Consider the following 21994-nt stretch of genomic DNA (forward strand, 5'->3'; position numbering starts at 1 on the left):
GTGATATTAGGGCTGTTCGCTCTCCGTTTCAAATGAGGTGAGAGAATTGCTCAAAAGTTGTTTTGAGCACAGGGAGCGAGGAGAAAACGCGTCGAGACTCGGTTGATTGCACTCATACCAGCTCAATTGGATTGTTCAATGATCGAAGTAGAAGCGTAGGTACCTACTATAAACTGGAGTAAGCAGCATGTGCATCGTTTTCTTCGCTTATGTAGCCGGTGAAATGCATCGTCGTCGTCGTAGGACAAGCGGTGGGATGCACCGCCGGAGGGCAGACCATGCGGTTCGGGACACCGCAGGCAGGTAGAAAAGAGCGTCTACTTTATGTGTTTTGCGGAGTTCTGCTTTTTTATTGTGGGTGTTGGGTGTTGCATTTGGCTTGGAGTTCTGCGTTTGTTTGCTTTTTTGTTGAAGATTGCGCCTCGATTTGCATTTTTTTATCACCTGGCTATAAATCTCAACCTAAGAATATGATCTGTGAAAGGGACCAATCGCCGAGGAAAAGAGCTCGACTTACAATTCGATTTAAGGTGATGGAAATTCTCATTCTTAAATTCTGCATTCCGCGTAGGAGGATTGTTCACTGATTTTCATTTACCTTTGACCCCGTCTGGTTAGCTTTGATAGATTCATCTTCACTGCCAGCAGCACTACATAGGATGGAATCAGCACATTCTCCAGCGGTCTAGGCGACGATGGACCTTCTTGCATGGCACGGTTAGATAAGAGCTTTGGAATAACTTGCCTATGTAACAGAGAAACAGAGCTTCGGTGGTGTATCGCACCAGATTCATAGGAAAAATAAAAAATGAAAACAGGAAACTGTCCCAGTCTTGAAGGAGATTGGCCGAGGCGAAGTTGTTCGTAAATATATCATACTTGGTTTTTTAGGGTGTACCGGCGGGCTTCGTTTCAGTGCAACGTCGAAAGTTTATCGTTGCTTCAGGTAGGCGACCGCTGCTGCTGCAAAGTGTACACGAAGAATGTGTTTTCCGGTTGGAAATTGAAAGGATAACGAGACAAGAGGTACCTACGCTTGGTTGCATTCGTTGGTTGATAACAATTTCGAATATTTGGAAAGATTTAGATGCTCGGCAGTAAAATCCTGGTCGATTTATGACTTTCTGAGGATTCTTTCCACTGACTCTGCGACGAGTGCAAGGACGAACTTTAGTGAAAGCTAGTTTTCTATACCTTTCTGTGTATACACCGGGGTTTGTTTGTTTTATGACACCAATAAATGAATGCCGTACTTTTAATACTTAACAGTTTGCATTGACTTTGACAGAATCAGGGAATGGTTTTCTCACAGCTTGCATTTTATGGTAGTTTGAATCCCGGTTGTAAAAACTTTTGGCGCAATACTCTTTCGTATGGGGGATCTGAAGGACAGCAGTTATAAATTTATGAAAATTATTACTACGAAGTGAAAAAATGAGGATGTATCCGTTTGGAAATAACACCGCAAAATACTGCTGTGAGCAAAGAATATCAATTTGTATTATGTGATAAAAAAGCATGTAAAATTGTTTATACCTTGGTGTTTGTCAATAACTCTTGCAGGTAGCGGGGATGAACATAGTTCAGGTAGGTTTTTTACTAACATTTGATATCGTTGAAGGAGTTTGGAGTTGTTTAACAAGTAATAGTCGAAACAAATAAATGAGGTTCTAAATTGACAGTGATGAAACCTAGAACGTCAGCACCGAAAATCAGAATTATAAATAAATAGGGCCAGGGACCTATTTTAAGCAGTACAGTCGTATCACTGATTATTTTACTATATTATTAGCGATGGGTTGACTAAGTGGGCCATACCAGTCTTGTTGTTAACTTTAATTCTTCAGGCTGTATCCACTGGAAATAATTTTAATCAGCCCGACTGCATTTTAATCACCAAGGTGCTTTCTTAAGCAGTCCTGAATTTTACTGACTTGTTCCAAATTTTCGCTGTTATAAGCGTGGGACCCAGCCTCCCAATTGGCCTCGAGGTACGATGCTGATCTAGTAAGCACTAGCCCCGCAATTGTCCTGTACTCTAACAGCTGACTGCGAAGCCTGTTGTATCAAACAGAAGGGAACGTTGCACCTCGGCTTTGTTTTATTTATTTATTTATTTACTTTGCTCAAGTTTAAACCAACCATGGCATCAAATAGTGCAAGCGCACACATTTCTGCTAAAATATGGTATGTTAAAATTGAGTACTTGACTGTTACAAATGCTGTAATCAGTGCTCAAAGTAGTGTGGAGATTCTTTTCAGCAGTAGCAAGGAGGCGACTTACTTCAGCAGCTGAGAAAATGCAAGTGTTTTGAAAACAAGTTTTAATTTATCATATTTCTTGTCGAAAACGCACTAAATTGTGTTTGTATGAATTACATCCATGGTCTGGTGATTCAAGATAATGTTCCTATCAAAAGATTCTGAAAATATGAACAAAATGCTGCATTTTAAGCACGTTTATGTTCAACTGCTTAAAATAAACGACCCGTGATTAATCCGTTCCTCACTCTAGCAGAATTAAAAGAAAAAGTGTCATCTTTGTCTATCTAAATAAATGAAGTTTAATTTCTGACAACTATTGCAAATACGGCTAAACTTGTTTCACTTTCAGTACTGAATCTTGCAAGTGAAATTCAATTGAACCTGGTGATTGTTAGAAGTGCCATATATTTAAAGGGTGTTACGATTAAAATTTGGTCAAACATGAATGAATAAGAATTGTTAAAATTTTCTATTTAAAAATCAAATTATTTTTCCTTTTAAGTTGAACGAAAACTAAATACAGAAAAAGCATACGTTGTCCACTTTGTTTGCCACAGAATGTCAAACTGCCTTAAACTGTTTCTCACTTCCAGCAGTTTTACCTTTGTTATACTATAACAAAGGTTTAAAAATTGGTCGAAAAACACGAAATTGATCCGAGGCCCGGAGGGCCAAGTCACATATACCAATCGATAGGGTTCGACGATTTGAGCAATGTCTGTGTGTGTGTGTGTGTGTGTGTATGTATGTAATGATTTTTTCTATCGCCTGTTTCTCAGAGATGGCTGAACCGAATGGTTCGCTATTACTTTTGTTTGAAAGGTGTTATTGTCTAGTAGATCACTATTGAGTTGGTTCGTGACACGACGTTTCGTTTAAGAGTTATAAGCAAAAATGTGAAAAATACGTGACACGGGTTTCTTCAAAACTACATGACCGATTTCAACGATCTTAGTATCAAATGAAAGCCCTTATTAAAGCTAAATTGTTCAGGAATTTTTAATTGAAAACAAACAAGTAGTTTAAAAGTTATGCTTAAAAAACCTGTTTTGACAAGGTAATAATTATCGCCTGTTTCTTAGAGATGGCCAAACCGATTTATGCGCTATTAGTCTCATTTGAAAGATAATATATCCTAATAGATCACTATTGAATGGTTTTTTGATTTGACGTTTAATTTGAAAGTTATGAGCAACCGTATACACCACACCAAAATTTACAATAATTTATAATGATTTTAACCAAGATAATTTACCTAATTTCAAATATTTTAATATCAAACGAGAGGTTTTGAGACTACGAATATATATGCAAAATTTCATAAGAATTGGTTATACCGATTAAAATATATTAACCGTCGAACACTCGCGCCAACTTTTGTAACACAGTTACTCGCGCGCACAATAGCCCCAAACCAAAGAAAACGTGTGCACTAGACTTTTGACTGGAAAAACTTGGTTTTAGGTTGATCGAACCTTTGGAAGAGTTTCTTGAAATTGGAAGCTCTATCGTCTGGTGGAATTTAAATTTTTATTAAACCCCCTAAAAGTGAAATAAAAAAAATATTTTTCTTCAGTGTCAATATAACACATTGATGTGTTCTGCAAAGCTATAGAGCATATTATTACAGGAAATTTTGCTAAAGACAGTAACCTTCTATCTCTGCAGCGAAGATAGAAAAATCTTATTTATTGTATATGAATTTGTAAAATCAGTTTTTCTATCATTGCTCTTTTTGTAATTGTTGCATGACTTTTTCATGTACTACAAAATTGTACAAATAGTAAAAATACACAACTTTTCTGAAAATAGTATACCTGTATGTTTGCTTGTTTAGGAACTGTAGAACTTTGATTATAAAGAATACCCTAATTTTGACTCCGAATTACTCGACTATCAGCAGACGGATACATTTTAAACATTTTACATTTGCTGATAGTTTTGCTGCATAAATTTTCCCAACAATTTAAATTATTAATGCACTGAATAATTATGATATTTTGCTCACAATAAGTTTGTTGAAGAATATACGTTAGTTAAACAACGATTTGTAACTTTATAACAATATGGCGTTGAAAAACCTACACGTGTTGTATAAAATACAACAGCGTGAGTTAATAAAAATTGATGAAAATTATTCAAGAAAACTCTATTGATGTGATTCAAATAGAATGGCATTACAGGAAACTATGCATAGTTCAAAAACCTATAAACTAGACCTTTACTAGACAATGTATATGCTAAAGGATAAGATTTCCTCTTACAACTTACTTTTATTTGCACTTACTCAGATTAATAACAACTTACTTATCCTTACTCAGCAATTTCATGATCCTTTTTTCATCAAAATTTAAAAGTGTTCCTATTTTGTTCAAATTTTGTAAACTTATTCAATTTTCAAAAATATTATGTAAACCAACCCACTACGCAACTACAACCAATAAATGAATTATTTTCCAAAGACGTGTCGATTTCTATCACAAATAGCAAGTAAGACCGTATAACAAAGGTTCCTTTCACCACTAGGTGGATTAAATCGGGTTTTTTTTATCTTTTTCAGATTTCACTTCACGAGCCCAAGATTTCTCGACTGGGATCTCTTGTGTGTTGAGAGTTTTTTTGTTTGAGTGTCTCCCGTACGATGTTAGCGACATACCACGCCATGGTCTTTGTTTCGTAACAGCGCGTTACCAGATCCGACCAAAACAGCACAGAACAACCGTGTGGCTTCAGGAAAGGCCAGACATTTTTTAGCACACTTAGATATTGGATGTTGGAAGTTTGCCATGAAGTAGGGTTCTTCGTCCTCACGTATTTACTTTACTTTACTTTTTCGGTTGCAATCGGTTTATCGAATCAGTTCGAATTTAGGAGCCATCTTCACGTTTGTAGGTCTTGGGAAGTCGCCACTAACATCCACTGCTCAAGCATCTTCGTCAACAGCGCTCATCCAACGGCTACGGGGTCTTCGACGAAGTCGTTGGTCTCTGTCGGGTTCTCTGCTGAATATTCTCGAATATTTTCGTTAGTTTCTTACCGGCATCTTTGATGCGTGACCAGTCCATTGTATTAATATTTTTTTTAAACGATGATTCTACAATTGATGAAGGGACGGTATGGGAAAGTAATGACGAAGGATTTTTTTTAGGGAATGAAGGGGAAAGAGTGGAAAGGAAGGGGGGGGGGGGTAATAGGTAGCTATGCTTAACAAGTTGTCGTTGTGACTCCTATCTTTTGTCCAATGCTGGAAGGTGCATGGGTCGAACCAAGCTATAATCAGAGATTAGAACCGGATTTGAACCCACAACACCTGCCAGGGCGTGTGGCTGGCTGGTACTCGTGTACCCGTGTACACGGTTCAAACACTTTGAAGCTTAAAATTTCTGCTACCAATGGCTTAGAGTACAGGAAAATTTACGGAACTAGTTTACGATCCTCGTTGTCGTCGTCAGTTGCATAGACCTAGGGTGGCTTATCCTGTTTCAACTAGTCGGCTGCATTCAATCTTGGGTCGTCTACTCGTCGTCTATTTCCCAGGCGTTTCAAAAGGCGCAAGACCCAAGTTGAGCCATCTCGCACATTGGGTCTGGGTGCCCGTGGGGTTATTAAATAGAACCGTTTTCCTTATGACTGTTCGGTCCATCGTAACTTACCGACTTTCATCAGATGTCCGATGGTCCGATGGTAGCAGTGCTGCTGCTCGTGATTCATATACACTCAAGTTTCGTTTTACGTTCACTATTATGAGACGTAAAAACCATCGGTCGTAAAAAGAGTGGACGTTTATTCAAATTTTAGACGTAAACGATTACGATAACGTAAAATTTTAGACGAGACGACTTTTATTCAAATTTGGGATGTAAACATGTTGAAGCAAAAAGAAATCACCTAGAATGAATGGACGTAAAAAGAGATTCTAGTGTACCTCCGCCGCTCTCCGCTTCCAGCTATTATTCCGTCAAATATCGTCCGGAAGGCTGTCATGTCCTCCGTGAGTATGGTCCAATCCATAAAAACTACCGGTCTAATAAGGGCTGTGTACTTTGTCCGCATCGTACGGTGGCTATCGTTTGCTAGCGGATGGAAGAGTTTTGCGAAGGGCAAACTAGACTCGATTTTCTGCTTGAGTGCGCTGCAATTTGTGTTATCCGCGGCCACCAGCGATCCCAAATACATAAACTCATCTTCCGCTTCTGGTTCGTCACCGTCAACGATTGCCGTCCACGAAAAGTGCACGTTCGTCTCTTTGAGCCTCTACCAGCCATGTATTTGGTCAGCGACGCATTTACTTTTAGCCCAATCTTACTAACTCTTGCTTTTAGTCTAGCGCAGTCGGCCTCTGCTGTTGCGAAGTTTCGGCCAACAATATCACAGTCATCTCCGTAGCTAAGAAGGTTGCTACCTCCACTGAAAATTGAGTCTCTCGTTTCGGTTTAGCTCGCCGGATCATCTTCTCAAAGGCGATGTTGAAAAGCATGCAGGATAAGCTGTCAACTTGTCTCGACTTCTGCCGCGCCTGGAAGGGACTCAATCCTATTGACTAATAGTCTCTCTCAGTCGAGATTTGAATATACAACGTACCACGATGCCAACATGGAGGCGCAATTTCAACATTTACCTTCTTTTATATCAATTCGATTTTTTTGTCAATAAAGACAATAATCTATAGCCTAACTCTGAAGAGCTTTGAACAAGTCGGTTTTTGTGCCCGGGAAGTCCGATTGGGAGTACGTTTCAATGCTGACCATTAATTTTTTTAACCGCTCAATTAACTTCGAGGTACAGTTCTGACATTCTGCTACCTACACATTCGCGAACGCACAACCTCACATCGTCTTCCTGCATAGCTTATTCGTGAGTCAAACAAATCGTGAGCAACCAGCTACCGGTGAGGGCTAGTGGCCTATTGGAATACAGATTTAGTTTTACTTTTGACGTAGGACTACGTCTTACGGCAAGTTTTGAGATAGGGTGTCATTCTAAAAAATCGAAAAATGCGAGCGTCACGAAAAATGAAAGGTTTTGAGCGCTAATAGCTCAGCGGCTTTCCGATCGATTTTCAATATTCTTACACCAATCGATCGGAAAATCTTCTAAGAATTGACCCAAATGAAGAAAAGTATGGATTCTTGATGTTGAACTATTGATAAATTGAAAATAATGAACCTATGTTTTACCAGAATTCTCGCTTTGTGATTGGTTGGAAGATTCTTTACGATGATCTAAACCTATATCAATTTGATATCTGTGCTTGGGAAGTAAGCCAAAACAAGTGACAAAGTTTCCTCATTTCAACAAGATTTCTTAACACCGCGGTTAAACCTAGACCATTTTGATGCCCTTGCTTGGGAAGTACGCCAGAGAGAGTGACAAAGCCCCCTCGTGCCAACAGATTTCTTACGAACGCGATTAAACCTAGTCCAATTTGACGTCTGTGTTAGGGAAGTGTGCCAGAAAAAATGACACAAGTTCGTTGTCCCAACAGATCGAGTAGTAGCAGGAAAGCAATAGTTTGTGTTCTTGATTTTGTTAAATTGTTTTCAAATGCACAATCTTTTGAGGATTGAATGTTTACAATGTTACTACTTTGATAAATGTTACATACAACGCATGTAGCATGTATATAAATGTTGCATCTAGCATGTATACATGAAGAATCGAATGATTAAATACAAGCATGAATACATGCAACTATCACTACAAAGAGACTTACGTAGTCCTGCGTCACCTATATATGCGGTCGTGTCTTGTACACAACCCCTCTGATTTTTCTTTTCTTCTTCATCTTCGCCCTTCGATTTTACTAACGGGGGTGGGAGTGCAAACGGGAGAGCGACGACCGTGGCTATTAGCTAAAAGCTAAATACACACTCACAAAAACTCGTCGCAGTGCATGAATAAATAAGAGCAAGAGCCGAAGGGATTCTTATGCCAGCGTATTCGTTGAAACGAGAAAAGTGTGGACTTCGCAACACTGCTAGGTGGTGCTGCTAGATAAAGTCAGTAGGATTGATTCACTAGCCTTGTAATTGTTCTGTACTCCAACTAACCGGCTGCGAAGTCTGTCGATAAAGAAGGGTCAAGTATTAGAAGATTCCCAAGGCCTTGCTTTATTATTTTCTTTAAAGAAAACTACTGCTGAATGACATTGAATGCTTGTCGAAGGTTACAGTGAACATGCTCTTGGGAAATCGCAGTGCTTTGAGTGGTTCAAAAAAAATTTCAAAATGGTAATTTTGTTGTGAGAGACGAAGACCGTGCAAGGCCACCGAAAAAAGGTTTCAGGAACAGTGAACTCCAATCCGCTTTGGACCAAGATGACCGAAAAACATAACAACAACTCACGGATCAACTGAGCATGGCTGAAGAAACCATTTCCAAATATCTGAATTCTTCCGTAGGATTGTGACGAGTCATGGAAAGTGGATTTGTTTCTAGAATCCTAAGCGTCAAAAATCTTGGATAAGCACAGGAGAACCATCAACATCGGTTGAATGGTCAAATCACTATGGACGAGACAATCGCCTCTATTCTACATACCGACCGGAGCCAGATCCGATCAGAATTGCGCTTCGATCAGAATACAACGTATGCTATAACACAAGTCGATCGGGACGTTTCTGATCGTAACAGGCTCGATCGAAATCTACAATCGAGGCGAATGCTTTGTGCAATTTTGTGGAATCAGAAAAGTTCGATCTACTATGAGCCGCTCAACCTGGGGAAACCGTTAATACTGAACGCTATCTACAACAAATTATCAATTTGAATCGAGCTTCGGGTGAAAAACAAGGCGACAAATACTCCAGAAATGATGGAATAAAGCGTGCCTACGCATCATATTTTTGTAGATTTCAGGAGCAGCGTATGATACAGTCGACGGCGAACAGTCATGGCAAATAATGCACGAGCACAGTTCTCCGGACAAACTGACGTGACTAATCTAAGCTACCCTGGAGTGAGAGATGTGCTACGTGCGTGTTTCGAAGGCACCCTCGAGTCCCTTGGGACGGTGAAGGCAATCTACGCCTGGATTGGGTTATAAATCAATGAATATAATCCAAAATAGCTTCTGATGATTGAAAATAATTCCCCATTTCCTGAATAATCTCTTTATAAGGTTAGGCTATGTTAGATTTTTTTGTAAGACCCCTCCTAAGAAAAATTTCTGGCTACGCCCCTGAAGCCTAGAAAAATCGCAGGGCCTTGCGCTCAAAAACGCCAAGTGCTCGTCAGTCGCTCTGTTTTAACGTCCACGCTTCGTGGCCGTAGAGATCCAATGGGAGAATTAAGATGCATCTTCCGTAGCTCTACGGTTAACACCGATGATATCCATATCGTCCCAAAGCCTAGGAGCAGGTAAGATGATGCTACCGCTTCTCTACACGTCTGCCCTTCGAACAGCAGCTTCCACTGCATTGTTGAACAGTAAATTAATAAGCCCGTCACCTTGCTTTAAATAATGTAACATCACTCTAAATGAGACCAACATATCTCCCGCTATTCTGATGCTTGATTTTGCATCATCAGGGATAGAACGTATCAACCTAACCAGTTGTGTTGTAAACGTTCAGGCGTGATCCACCACAGCTCATTTTCTTTAACTGTTTAATTATACACCGCCTTGAAGTCTATAACCAAATGGTGGGTTTGCAAGTTGAATCCCCGGAATTTATCGAGAGTTTGCACAGTGTGATCATTTGGTCCGTTGTAAAGCGTCCCACTCGAAAACAGCGCTTATATTCGCCAAGAAAGGTTTCTTGCAACGACCTCAGTCCATGAAACAAGACGTGGGAGAGAATTTTGCAGCCAGAATAGAGCAGAGTAAATCCTCGCTAATTGCTGCATTTGATGGCTCTTTTTGTAAATAGGGCATATGAGACCTTCCAGCCAGTCCGTAGGTTGCCATCCTTTCCAGATTCGTTGCCGTGTTTCAGCTTTCTAGCTGCGTTTTAACCTCGTCCAAAGTTGGTAGATCCACAGTTCATCCATCATCCTCAATCATTACCCTTCTGCGAGTACTGTTGTTTCTTACGACCGTGTTTTTGTTTTCGGCAGCTCTAGCGCCTCGGTATCTGTCTACGCTAGCGTGTCCCAGTTGTTGAAAATATGTGAGTTCTGGCTCGATTCTCCTCGTAAGTCATTCGTTGGCCCCCTGTTTTGAACCACTCACTGGAAGTGGCTGCATCAGCAGTACCCAACGCTTTTCGCGCTGTATGTAGTACTGATCGCATCCTCGATGTGCTTCATAGTGTTGCGTAGCCAACTCTCGTGTGGTTCAATTTTCTCATACACACGTACCTATTCTAACGAACACGCCGGCATAGCAATTATTTCGGACTCTCGCTCTTATTCATGCACTGCGACGAGTTTTTGCGAGTGTGTATTTAGCTAACAGCTTCGGTCTAGGACAAGGAATTGCTGATACCGATTACTCGCGAGGGTTCGCGCTCCCGTCCGTGAGTAGACTCGTTGGCGAAGATAAAGAAGAAAAGAAAAAGTAAATTTTGCACAATCTGTATCCCAGTGCGCCACTAGGCCTAACGGGCAGCTGATTGCTTACGAGTTATTTGACTCGCGAGTAAGCTTAGCAGAAAGACGATATGAGTCTGTGTCGCGTTTCGCGACTGTGTAGGTAGCAGAATGTCTGCATACAGGAACGGCGGCCTTTGGTTTCACGCTTGCGTGAGCGGTGCAAGCGTTGAATGCTATGCTACTCATACTCTCTCGCGTTAGAGTAGACATCGTTGGCTTCTCGTTCGATTTGCAACATTGGTGCTTCCTCTGCTTGTTCAGGTTCTCTTCAAGTTGTCCACAGATTCGCTAAACAGCTTTTCGAGAGTACTCTGCAGTAATTCCTTCCTCTGATAACCGCCGAATGCACAGTCGTATCTTCCAAGATGGTCTCGATTTGAATACGTTGAATAACCAGGCGCGAAACTTGCTTACTACGAGATAGTGAACCGAGTCGACGTTTGGTCTCCGGTCTTCGGCCATCGCGCTTCCTGTATAGCTGCGACCTCGACCTTCATGCTATGCAGCTCTCCTGCTAAGATACCCGCGCCTGCCAGTTCATGTAGAATCCTTACCTTCCTAGTAACACTGTGGGTTTTATTACGCTCTTATTATAGCATTTATGACCAAAATTGGTCATGAAAACCGCAATAAGAGTGCAATAAAACTGTTATTGTTACTTGGGATATTTCGTTCGCCTGGATCCATACCGATTATTTCGCTGTGTTCGTAGTAGGGTTTATTTCTAATTACCGTCGTAGAAAGGAAAGCCACACTAATTTTCAACATTTCTAAGGTGGATTTAATGAATACTCACCATAATATACCAAAAGTTCTGCTGCTGATTTGACTCAAACACACTTACCTTCCGATCCGTGCCCTTTGAATTAACTAAAAAGCGATTATTAAAGCATTTTATTCAAATTACGCAACTGACTTTATATCTTAAATTCGTCGTACCGTTTTAAAATCTGTCCATCAGAATTTTTCATCGTCCGAACTAAAAATCACAATAATGTTTACGAAGCTAGCGGGCATGTATTTGTGTAGGACGGAATGACAAATGTTTATCTGCAAAATTTCTGCAGGTCATGCAAGTTTTCCCGGCTGCAGAATAACGACAATGCGTTGCGAGAGTTATTTTCATTTCATGAATGACGGATTTTGAAACGATTACTCAACATTTTCTTCTTCATTGCACGAAAAAACGTGGGAAATTTGGCTGTTAGGAATTCTTTAATGAAAAATGGCATTTAAAGAAATCTCACCTCAATTTGATTAATCGCGTATGATAGTCAACAAACTAAAATATTAGTGAATAATTAATTTTGTATTGTGTGTCATAAAAAGTCGCTGATATTTTTAATAATTTGTGTTGGATAGGACGGAAATATGCAATTACGACGAAGCAGCAACATACCCTATAAGTTGTTTAAGCTTGCCACCTTACTAGGGCTGCAATACCTAGTTTCGCAGATAGGTCTGCCTTCTTGAATATAACTGGCGAAACACAGCATTTCATGAGTCAGCCGCCTGCTTCGGATCAGTCACTGTTGTAGGCTACTCCTAACCACAACCGTTGGAATACAACCGCGTATCTGGTATGGATACGACGATCCACTGTGCAGTGGGAACACCATCATGAGTCGCTCATAGTCAGGATAGACAGGAGTTCACGGCACGCAAGGTTATTCCTTTTACCAACTCTTGGTGGAAGCATGAGTGCCTCTTTCCCTGTCGGCATACGATCTTAGTTTCTACCGAGGTTGCCCTACTAGCACGGTTGTTATAAAGTTGTTGTGGTAACCGAAATATAACTAATTTTAGTTGTAATTCGGTTGCTTCAACTAAATAGACCTATAGGGTGCTACTTGGGTGGTTACCCGATCTCCTCTAAGGTTGCATGCATCCCGGCTGGTACCACAAGGAGGTAGGAACAGCAATGGCTGGATAAGAGGCTAAGGAATACTATGGGGCCTACTTTCTACCTGCTGGTAAACGAGGTACCGACGTTACGCATTATCTAGCCGTCCACCAACCTATTTTGGTCCTCAACACGTAATCAAATATCATCAGCATCATCGTGTACAGTTTCCGGGCTCGTGTTTTGGCCATCTTGTTTGTTCATCGTTGCAGTTTGGAGTCACTACCTTCTTATTAGTTGATAGTTTACCTCGTTTTGTAGCTTGTTGCATGGTTATATACGACACTCTCAGCTTATTAGAGAAGTCCTAGACAGCGAGGTTTGTTTCATCACCGTGACTCCGGGTTTCGATTTTCTTCGATTCAAGTTTTCTGTCTGTCGGTAATCGTTTCCTGGACACTTATTACGTTGGGGACAGACCAATTTAAATGATTTGTTGCGTTACTCCTCGTGCTTGCTGGCCACATTGTTAACTAAAGAGCAAATATCAAAACCAAAATGGAGGCATCATTCTACGCGCACACAGCTGAACTAGCCAGTGAGCTTCGAGGTACGTTGCTGGTTTAACAAGCCAGTCATCGTATGCTCGAATCTCGGTTGGGCGGTGCTGCAGCGACAATAGGTACGTTGTACTAGCCCCGTAATTGTCCTGTACTCCAATAACCGGCTGCGACGTCTGTCGATAAAGAAGGGTAATGTCTAAAGACGGTCATAGTCTAGGCTTTGCTTTACACACCTGAAAGATGAGTGGTATTAGGGTCTTTCAAATACACAATTTAAAGCAGTGATGGCCAAACTATGGCCCTTCGACCTGGTTCGTGTGGCCCGCGGACTAATTTGAGTGATGGTGGACTTATGATTTTTTTTATAACTCAGAGGACACCCAGTTTAGTCGTGATACTTCGTGCATATTGTGAATCTGTATACTTTCCAGTTTAAATGTGGTGAGTTCTGAAAAATGGTTTATACTGCCGCATGTTTTACATTTTATTATGCGCAGTAAGGGCCAAAGCTCATGGCGCCCGCGGCATTCGTGCGGCGATACACCTGGGCACCACTGATTTAAAAGATCGCGCCAAGTTTAGGTCGATCAGATTTTAATCGTAACACTCTTTATCTTTAATGGCAAACGCCAAGCTATTAAGGTTTGCATCATTAACAAATTTTCATCCTTGACAACCTGATACGTACAAATTAGTTATACAAATAAATAGTCCATAAATTCGAATGCATGTGATTCACTTTTTATTTACGTATCGAATCTCAGTGAAGTGACAAAAAACGTCTCTTCCATCATTTTTTATAGAAAATTCATTCGTCCAATCTACACGCTGATGATTTCAAATTCTGCAGTCAAACGAAAACACATAAAAACTCCAATAAACCATTCTGATTAACATCCCGTCAGTATTTCGGAAAATAATGACAATCACGATAAGACATAATATATGTTTTCAGTGATCGATTCATCGGAACAGCTCCGCGTGTTTCCTTGAGACAACGGAACGCCGCCGGAGGAGGACGGGAGGTGACGAGCACCGGGGCCGCTCCGGGACACCGTTTAAAACACACAAATTCAAACACGCGGACGAACGAATGGACGGCAACCGTAGAAAGAAGACACCATCGCATCGCGGAGAGGCACACCACACCATCATCCATCGCATCGAAGAAGAAAATCATGTTCGAAATTAAACAAACAAAAATCCCAAATTTCATCTCGTCATGGTGCTGCGCGCACTTCGCGTCTCTCCCCGTGCCTCCTGATAGGTTTAGAAGCCCGATATCGGTGATGGCATCGAACCACGTCCACGAGCTGTTTGGCGTGGTACCGCGGAGTGCCGCTGGCAATGTACGGCTCGTTACTACGTTACGGGCGGAGTTGTAGTTGTAAGCGTACGCATGAGTATGTGTTTATGAGATTGTTTGCTTTTCGGACCTCAGATCGCACTTGATCAACCATCCGGTGCCGGAGCCGGAGCGAGCGACGATTGGTGCTGTTTTTCTTCTGATATTATTGTAGGTTAGGCTTTTGTAGCGTCACAGGAAAAAAGAACTTCAAACATACTTAATCAAAGTGATGGAGAGCGACAAGTAATCGTCGTTGAATTGGTTGCGACGATCTGATCGGTAATCGACCGGTAAACGCTTGAGAGGAGCCAATACTGGAATATCGCTTTACAAGGCTATTTTTATTAAACAGATTTACAGTAAAACAGAGGTTTTACTGCATGACCGAAAAAAAATTATTCATTCTACTAGGGGTGCTACCTTTGTATTTCAGTAGAAAGGCATCTTTGCATATCTATTTGGATATTTTCATAACTTTTCAACATTGATACATGTTTCTTTTTACATTGTAATATACTTACATCTGAGCAATGTTCACAAATAATTATTTCAGGTCTGCAACAAAAAAAAACTGCATAAGATTGCAACTGATTCTTTTAAATTTTTGTCCATTGAATTTAGACAAAAATAATATCAACTATACATCACGTGGGCTCCCCGGCCGCAATCTAAAATCTTTCAGAATTGAGTACTGCATTATTTCTTTGTATTTACGCTGATAATAATGTTATAACTTTATCAATGTTGTAACTTTATCATAACTTTATCATGGTAGATTACACTTAGTTCTACAAAAAAAAAAGATTTTTGTATAGAAACATCTCTTCAGTCCAGTGGTATGTTTTTGTGTTTATTATGAAAAATTTACAAAAAAATTTAAAAAAAACTTTGGGTTGGTTTTGAATTCAGCCCCTCGAAAAAGACGAAGACGAATATTTTATGCATCTGAGAAAAACTTTTTTTAACAGACGTGTGTACCTAGTTGAATTTTATTACCGAAATTCGTGGTTCTTGAAAAATCTCCTTCGCCAACTTAAACCATTTTATAATCATCCATGATTTTCGATCCATCGCTGTTATCAACAATTGGGGTTAGGTTGCTCACACTCGACTCATAGAAGTTTATACGCGAGGATATTGGCATAAAATCGTACAAAATACAGCACTTTGAAGTCCTACAGCATAGTATTATTTGACAAAGTATTGTTTGGTGCAGTTTATGATGTGGTGGAATCAACGGACTCTATTTTTTCTATAATTCTATAATGAAGAGGACCGACCAGTTATAGTTAATGGAGCCCATTATCAGTAAATATTTATAGCCATAGTCCTTATCCTTGCCCTCGTCCTTGTCCTATCCGTGCCCCTGCCTTAGCTCCTGCCCAAACACCCAAACGCTCAAACGCCCATACGCCCAAACACCCAAACGCCTCAATGCCCAAACGCCCAAGCATCCAAATGCCCAAACACTCAAGTGCTCAAACGGCCAAGTGCTCAAACGCTCAAACGTCGGAAGCACTCAAACGCCCAAGTTCGTACCTTACCTTAGTTTACTAGCCGTCCTAAGACAAACCCAGATGAACAAAGTTTCTCCAATTTAGTCGGTTGCGGGCTACCGTTCTCCAATTCCTTGGAAACCGCGTGTTACCCGCAGATCTCGTTCCAACTTGTCTAACCATCTTGCTCGCCATGCACCTGGTTATCTTGTTCCTACCGGATTTGAAGCAAACATAATTTTTCGCTCGGTACCACCTTGTAGCGCTAACGGGTGACAACCAAAACTTTGGAATTTTTTCGAGGCCCCTATACTCAACAATAAACGAGCTCAGAGAGAAATGAAAGTGTGTATGTGTTAGCTCCCTCTCTCTTCTTTTTGTCAATATTTTTTGTTTTGTTTATGCTTGCACGGTTTTGCTTAAAATGGTATCGAAACAAGAAGCATTTCGGGAGCGCGTTGTACACTTTTACGAACTACCACAGAAATCTCGGCAAACAGTATACGGTACATCATTTAAAAAGCGAATATGTTGCGGCTTCGACTGTTTACCATATCCTAAGATGCCCAACAACTATTCGCAGGTAAGGTAATGGAAGACCAGCCAACATTATGGACGCAGAATGACATCGTTCTCTTTCTCGTGCCTTCAACAACAAGCCCTCAGGTTTGGCTATCAATTAAGATGTGCCAGACGAATGTTTGAAAAAATACGCCAGAAAACTTGACCAAGGAATCGCAGAACAGCAGGGTGGGTAGAAGATATAAGTGGGCTGTGGAGGAACCTCCATGATGCCAGTGAAACAGCTGCGAGGTGGTAGGCACAACGCATGGAAGACAGCGTAACAGCTGGTTTGATGCTGAACGCCAGAGAGTGATAGATGACAAGAACCAAACCAGAAATCGCATACTCCCTGCGGCCATACGTCAGAACAGAGAAAGGTATAGAGAGACAAGAACCCACTGTGACACGTGCAATGACACGTCGAGTTTCTGGAGTCACTTATGTGATGTGCAATAATGGTGCTGGCAACCTGTTTACTGATAAAACGACGGTAGCAGCCAAGTTAAAGTAGCACTTCCAGAAACTGTTAAATGGATAGGTAAATATTGAGGTCAGCAGATATAGGATAAGAATTGTGAGCAGTAGCCAAGCTGTGCAGCTATCAACACAGCAGGACGTTAACAAGGCAATAAGTGAGCTGAAAAACGGCAACACTGCTGGGAAGGACGAGGACGGTATTTGAGGTGAACTTCTAAATGCGGGAAATGAGCGGCTGTATGAAGACGTATCGTAGCGGATCGTTGTCCAGAACAGGAAGAAAGAACAAATGCCGGAGGAGTGGTTCCTTGGTATCATTTGCCCTATTAAAATAGGTTATTTACTTGAAAAAGCAAAAAAAATGCTGCATTACATTGCTCAACTCTGCATATAAGGTGCCCTCCCGTATCCTGTTTTGTAGACTGCGACTATTGGCGGAATCCTTCGTTCGCGAGTAATAAGCTGGTTTTCGTGAAGGTCCATGCACGACGGATCAGATGTTTACCCTGCGTTAGTTACTAGACAAGTTTTGTGGAGTACAACTTATAGATTCATCGTCTGCTTGTGGACTTTAAGGCGGCGTACGGTTCAGTCAAACAAAATGAGCTGTGGCAGATGGCACTAGAACTTGGTTTTAACAAGAAACTAGTTACGCTGATTAGTAATCGTTTGAACGCTGATGGATCAAAATCATGCGTCAGAATAGCGGGTGACCATTAACACCACCAAAACGAAGTACTTGGTTGTTGGCAGGGAACGTAGGAGTCCAAATGGTGTTAGTGCGGAGGTTGCGCTGAATAGCGAACGGGAATGAAGTTGTGGAGGGATTTACCTCAACCGCGAAGTAAAACAACAAATTGTAACCGCGAATCGGGCTTTCTACTGATTACGTGGAGTGTGGCGCAGACGCATGAACCACAAGGTGTATCAAGTATACAAATCTATATATATATATATATATATATATATATATATATATATAAGTTAAGTTGAAGACACTAATGCAGAATGCTGCATGCACTAAAGTTAAGCTGAACGCATTAATGTCTAATGCTGCATGCACCGTTCCCACACCGGCAGCAACAACAACAACAACAACAGCAACGACAGTCGCGACGTAGAAGCGCATTCCAGACCAACGTGGAGTGCAACACCAACGTGGCGACATGAAATTACGTGGAAGCACACGCTCCAGCCGACAGCCATGGTCAGCAGTTTTCGCTAGGAGCCAGGGCTTTAGGTGCTTCATGAAATAAAATAAAATCATTCTAGTAGTGACCACCAAGAAAAGTAGACTTATCTTTTTTAAAAATCTAAATTCAGTTCCACAGAACTTAACTGGCGCAGTCGTAGCAGGATTTCTGCTTAGTTTAGATTCGCGAGTGACAGTGCCAAAATTCCACGAGGGTATATCGAGGAGCAACGACACGTCCCGGAGGATCTGACCTAAGCAGCGACGATCGAACACCATCGGGGAACACGGTGAGTAGTTTCCTTTTTTTTAAGTGAATTAGATTAAAATTATTTGAAAATTTAAATAAACCGCGAGTGAATAAATGAATTAAATTAAGATTTTGCAATTATCTAAAGTTATTTAAAAGTCGAAACCGTATGTGAATAAGTGAATTAGATTAAAATTATTTGAAAATTTAAATAAACCGCGAGTGAATAAATGAATTAAATTAAGATTTTGCAATTATCTAAAGTTATTTAAAAGTCGAAACCGTATGTGAATAAGTGAATGATTACGAGAAAGATGGCAGAAGAGCTTCAAAGACTCATCGACAACCTCTCTGCACAACTAGAGACACAACGTCTCCAGATTGCGGCGCTTGAGAGTGCAAGAAATAGTACAACTAGTGTAGAGCGGGTACAAGCAAATGCCCACCAGGACTATACGGCATCCAGATTCGACGCATCGAAAATTCCAGATGCCATAAAAATCATTGTCCCGTTTAACGGTGACTCAAAATGCTTGTCAAATTGGATCAATTCCGTTGAGAGCAAACTAAATTTCGCGAAATCTTTGTGTCCCACACCAGAGGACGTAATAAATGCTCTGCCCCTATGGCACAGTATCATTAGAGATAAAATAATAGACAGGGCCAACGACGTGTTGGTGCAGAACCATTCGTCTACCGAATGGACTGACATCAAAAAAACGTTAGAAGAACATTTTGGTGACAAAAGAGACTTGTGTACTCTGACAACCAAAATTAATTATCTACAACAAAACTCTAAAAGTATCGAAGAATTTTACAGCGAATGTCGTGAGTTATTAGCCGACATTACTGCTAAAATCCTGTTAGATCAAGAAATGCGCGAATGTGCAAAAATCTTAACAGAAAACTACGAAAGCATGATTACCAATGCATTCATAGACGGGTTAGAAGATCCATACTCCGCGTTAACAAGAACAACACGACCGAGTACGCTATTATCGGCATTCCGAGCAGCTATCGAACAGTTTAATGCTGATCAAAGGAGAAAAGAAAAATTTCGGAAACCAGCAATAACAAATCAGAAAACTGCCACACAAATCAAACAATCACCTTCGTACTTAAAACCTTACTATGGTCAATACAAACCCCACTACTACCCTCCAACACCACAATTTTACCCCGCTTTTAGATCCCAAAACAACCCGAACATGCTCAGACCGCAGGGACAAAACCCCGCCGCACCGCCAAATTTTAGAGCTCAATTCCAAAATTCACTTTCGCCCTATAACCCGAGAATGACCCCTAACCAAAATCAAACTAGATACCCAGCAATAATGAATATAAAACCAGACCCTTCAGGTCATAGAACCCAAGGAAATCCAAATACACCCAACTGGCAAAAACCTCCAATTTTCTCGGGAAATCAAAATGTAAACCACCACGAGGAACCTTTTTCCAGCCCAGAAGAAAATAATTCTCAATACGAAAACGAAATCGCCTACAGAGAATATAGTGACGTACCGGAAAACATACAACAAGAAGGAACCGAAGAACCGGAAACGGAATGCGAAGATATAAATTTTTCACTGGCTTCCGTTCTAAACCAACGGACTTAACGAACAATTTCCTACCGTATATCGAATTCGTTACTATAAAGGGAAAAGTTCGCCTACTTATCGACACCGGAGCAAATAAAAATTATATTTCTCCGAGACTTGTGGAAGAGAGGTTTAGAACTCCGACAAAACCGCTCAAAGTTGTAAACGTGGCAGGTGCTTTTAAAATTAACGAATACGTGAAATGGAATCCTTTTGAAACTCTTTCGAGAAATCAGATACCGAAACAAATTTTCTATATTTTTAAATTCCACGATTTTTTCGACGGCCTTATAGGTTATGAAACGTTAAGAAACTTGAATGTGATTTTGAATACAGCAGAAAATAGCCTACAGATTGGCAATGAGATTTTCACCATGCAGAAAAAATACCCAAGTGAATCAATAAAATTGACCCCATACGAAGAAAAAGTAATAAACTTAAATTCTAACATCGATAATGGTGACTATTACCTCGATACACCTATCCCTTTGACAGATAACATATTCGTAATCCCAGGTTTGTACACTTCCAGAAATAATAAAACAACAGTCGTTATAAAGAATACTAGTAAAAACGAGGTTCAAATGAATTCTGCGCATGAAGTTTTTGCCGACTTAAATAACTTTGAAATTTACAATCTGAATACTGATAATCATTGTCATGATTTCGATCCTGGTATAAACCAGAAACTGTATAACCAGCTTCGCATCGATCATTTGAATAGTGAAGAGAAGAAAGGCCTTCTCAAAATTATTTCAAAAAACCAAAACGTATTTTATTTTGAGGGAGATGATCTGAGTTTTACAAACGTGATCAAACACCGAATTGAAACCAGTGATGAACTTCCGGTTCATGCCAAAAGTTACCGATACCCCTACTGTCATAAACAAGAGGTACAACGACAGATATCGGAGATGCTTTCGCAAGGTATTATCCGCCCCAGTACGTCACCGTGGTGCTCACCGATTTGGATTGTACCAAAAAAGGCTGACGCCTCGGGCAAGCAAAAGTGGAGGTTAGTGGTAGACTATAGAAAAGTCAATGAAAAAACTATAGCAGACAAATACCCTCTTCCAAATATCACCGAAATTCTGGATAAGCTTGGCAGATGCCAATATTTTACTACACTGGATCTCGCATCTGGGTTTCACCAGATCGAGGTACATCCAAACGACGTGCAGAAGACAGCATTTTCAGTTGAACATGGGCTTTATGAGTATTTACGAATGCCATTCGGCCTTAAGAATGCTCCCGCAACCTTTCAGCGGGTGATGGATAATGTATTGAGGAATTTGGTAGGCAAGTGTTGTTTAGTTTATATGGATGATATTATTGTCTATTCGACCTCATTACAGGAACACGTCGAAAGCCTTGAGAAAATTTTCCAGGCGCTTGCTAGGGTCAACCTAAAGATCCAGCTCGATAAGAGCGAGTTTTTAAAAAGGGATGTTGCCTTTTTGGGACACATCGTGACGGATCAAGGAGTAAAACCCAACCCAAATAAAATAGAAGCTATCCGAAATTGGCCAGTGCCAAGAAACCAAACACAATTAAAAGGATTTCTTGGTATATTGGGATATTATAGACGCTTTGTGCGAGATTTTGCCAAAATTACCAAACCTCTCACTGCTCAATTACGAAAAGGAGAAACAATTGAACACACACCCTTATTTCTAAAAACGTTCGAACTCTGCAAGAATTTACTAACCCAGAGTGATATTTTACAATACCCAGACTTTGAGAAGCCTTTTGTATTAACTACAGATGCGAGTAATTTTGCTCTTGGAGCCGTGCTCTCCCAAGGACCGGTCGGGAAAGACAGGCCAGTGGCCTATGCATCAAGGACTTTAACGAAGTCTGAAG

The sequence above is a fragment of the Sabethes cyaneus genome, chromosome 2 (assembly GCF_943734655.1).
Source record: "Sabethes cyaneus chromosome 2, idSabCyanKW18_F2, whole genome shotgun sequence".
Lineage (NCBI taxonomy): Eukaryota > Metazoa > Arthropoda > Insecta > Diptera > Culicidae > Sabethes > Sabethes cyaneus.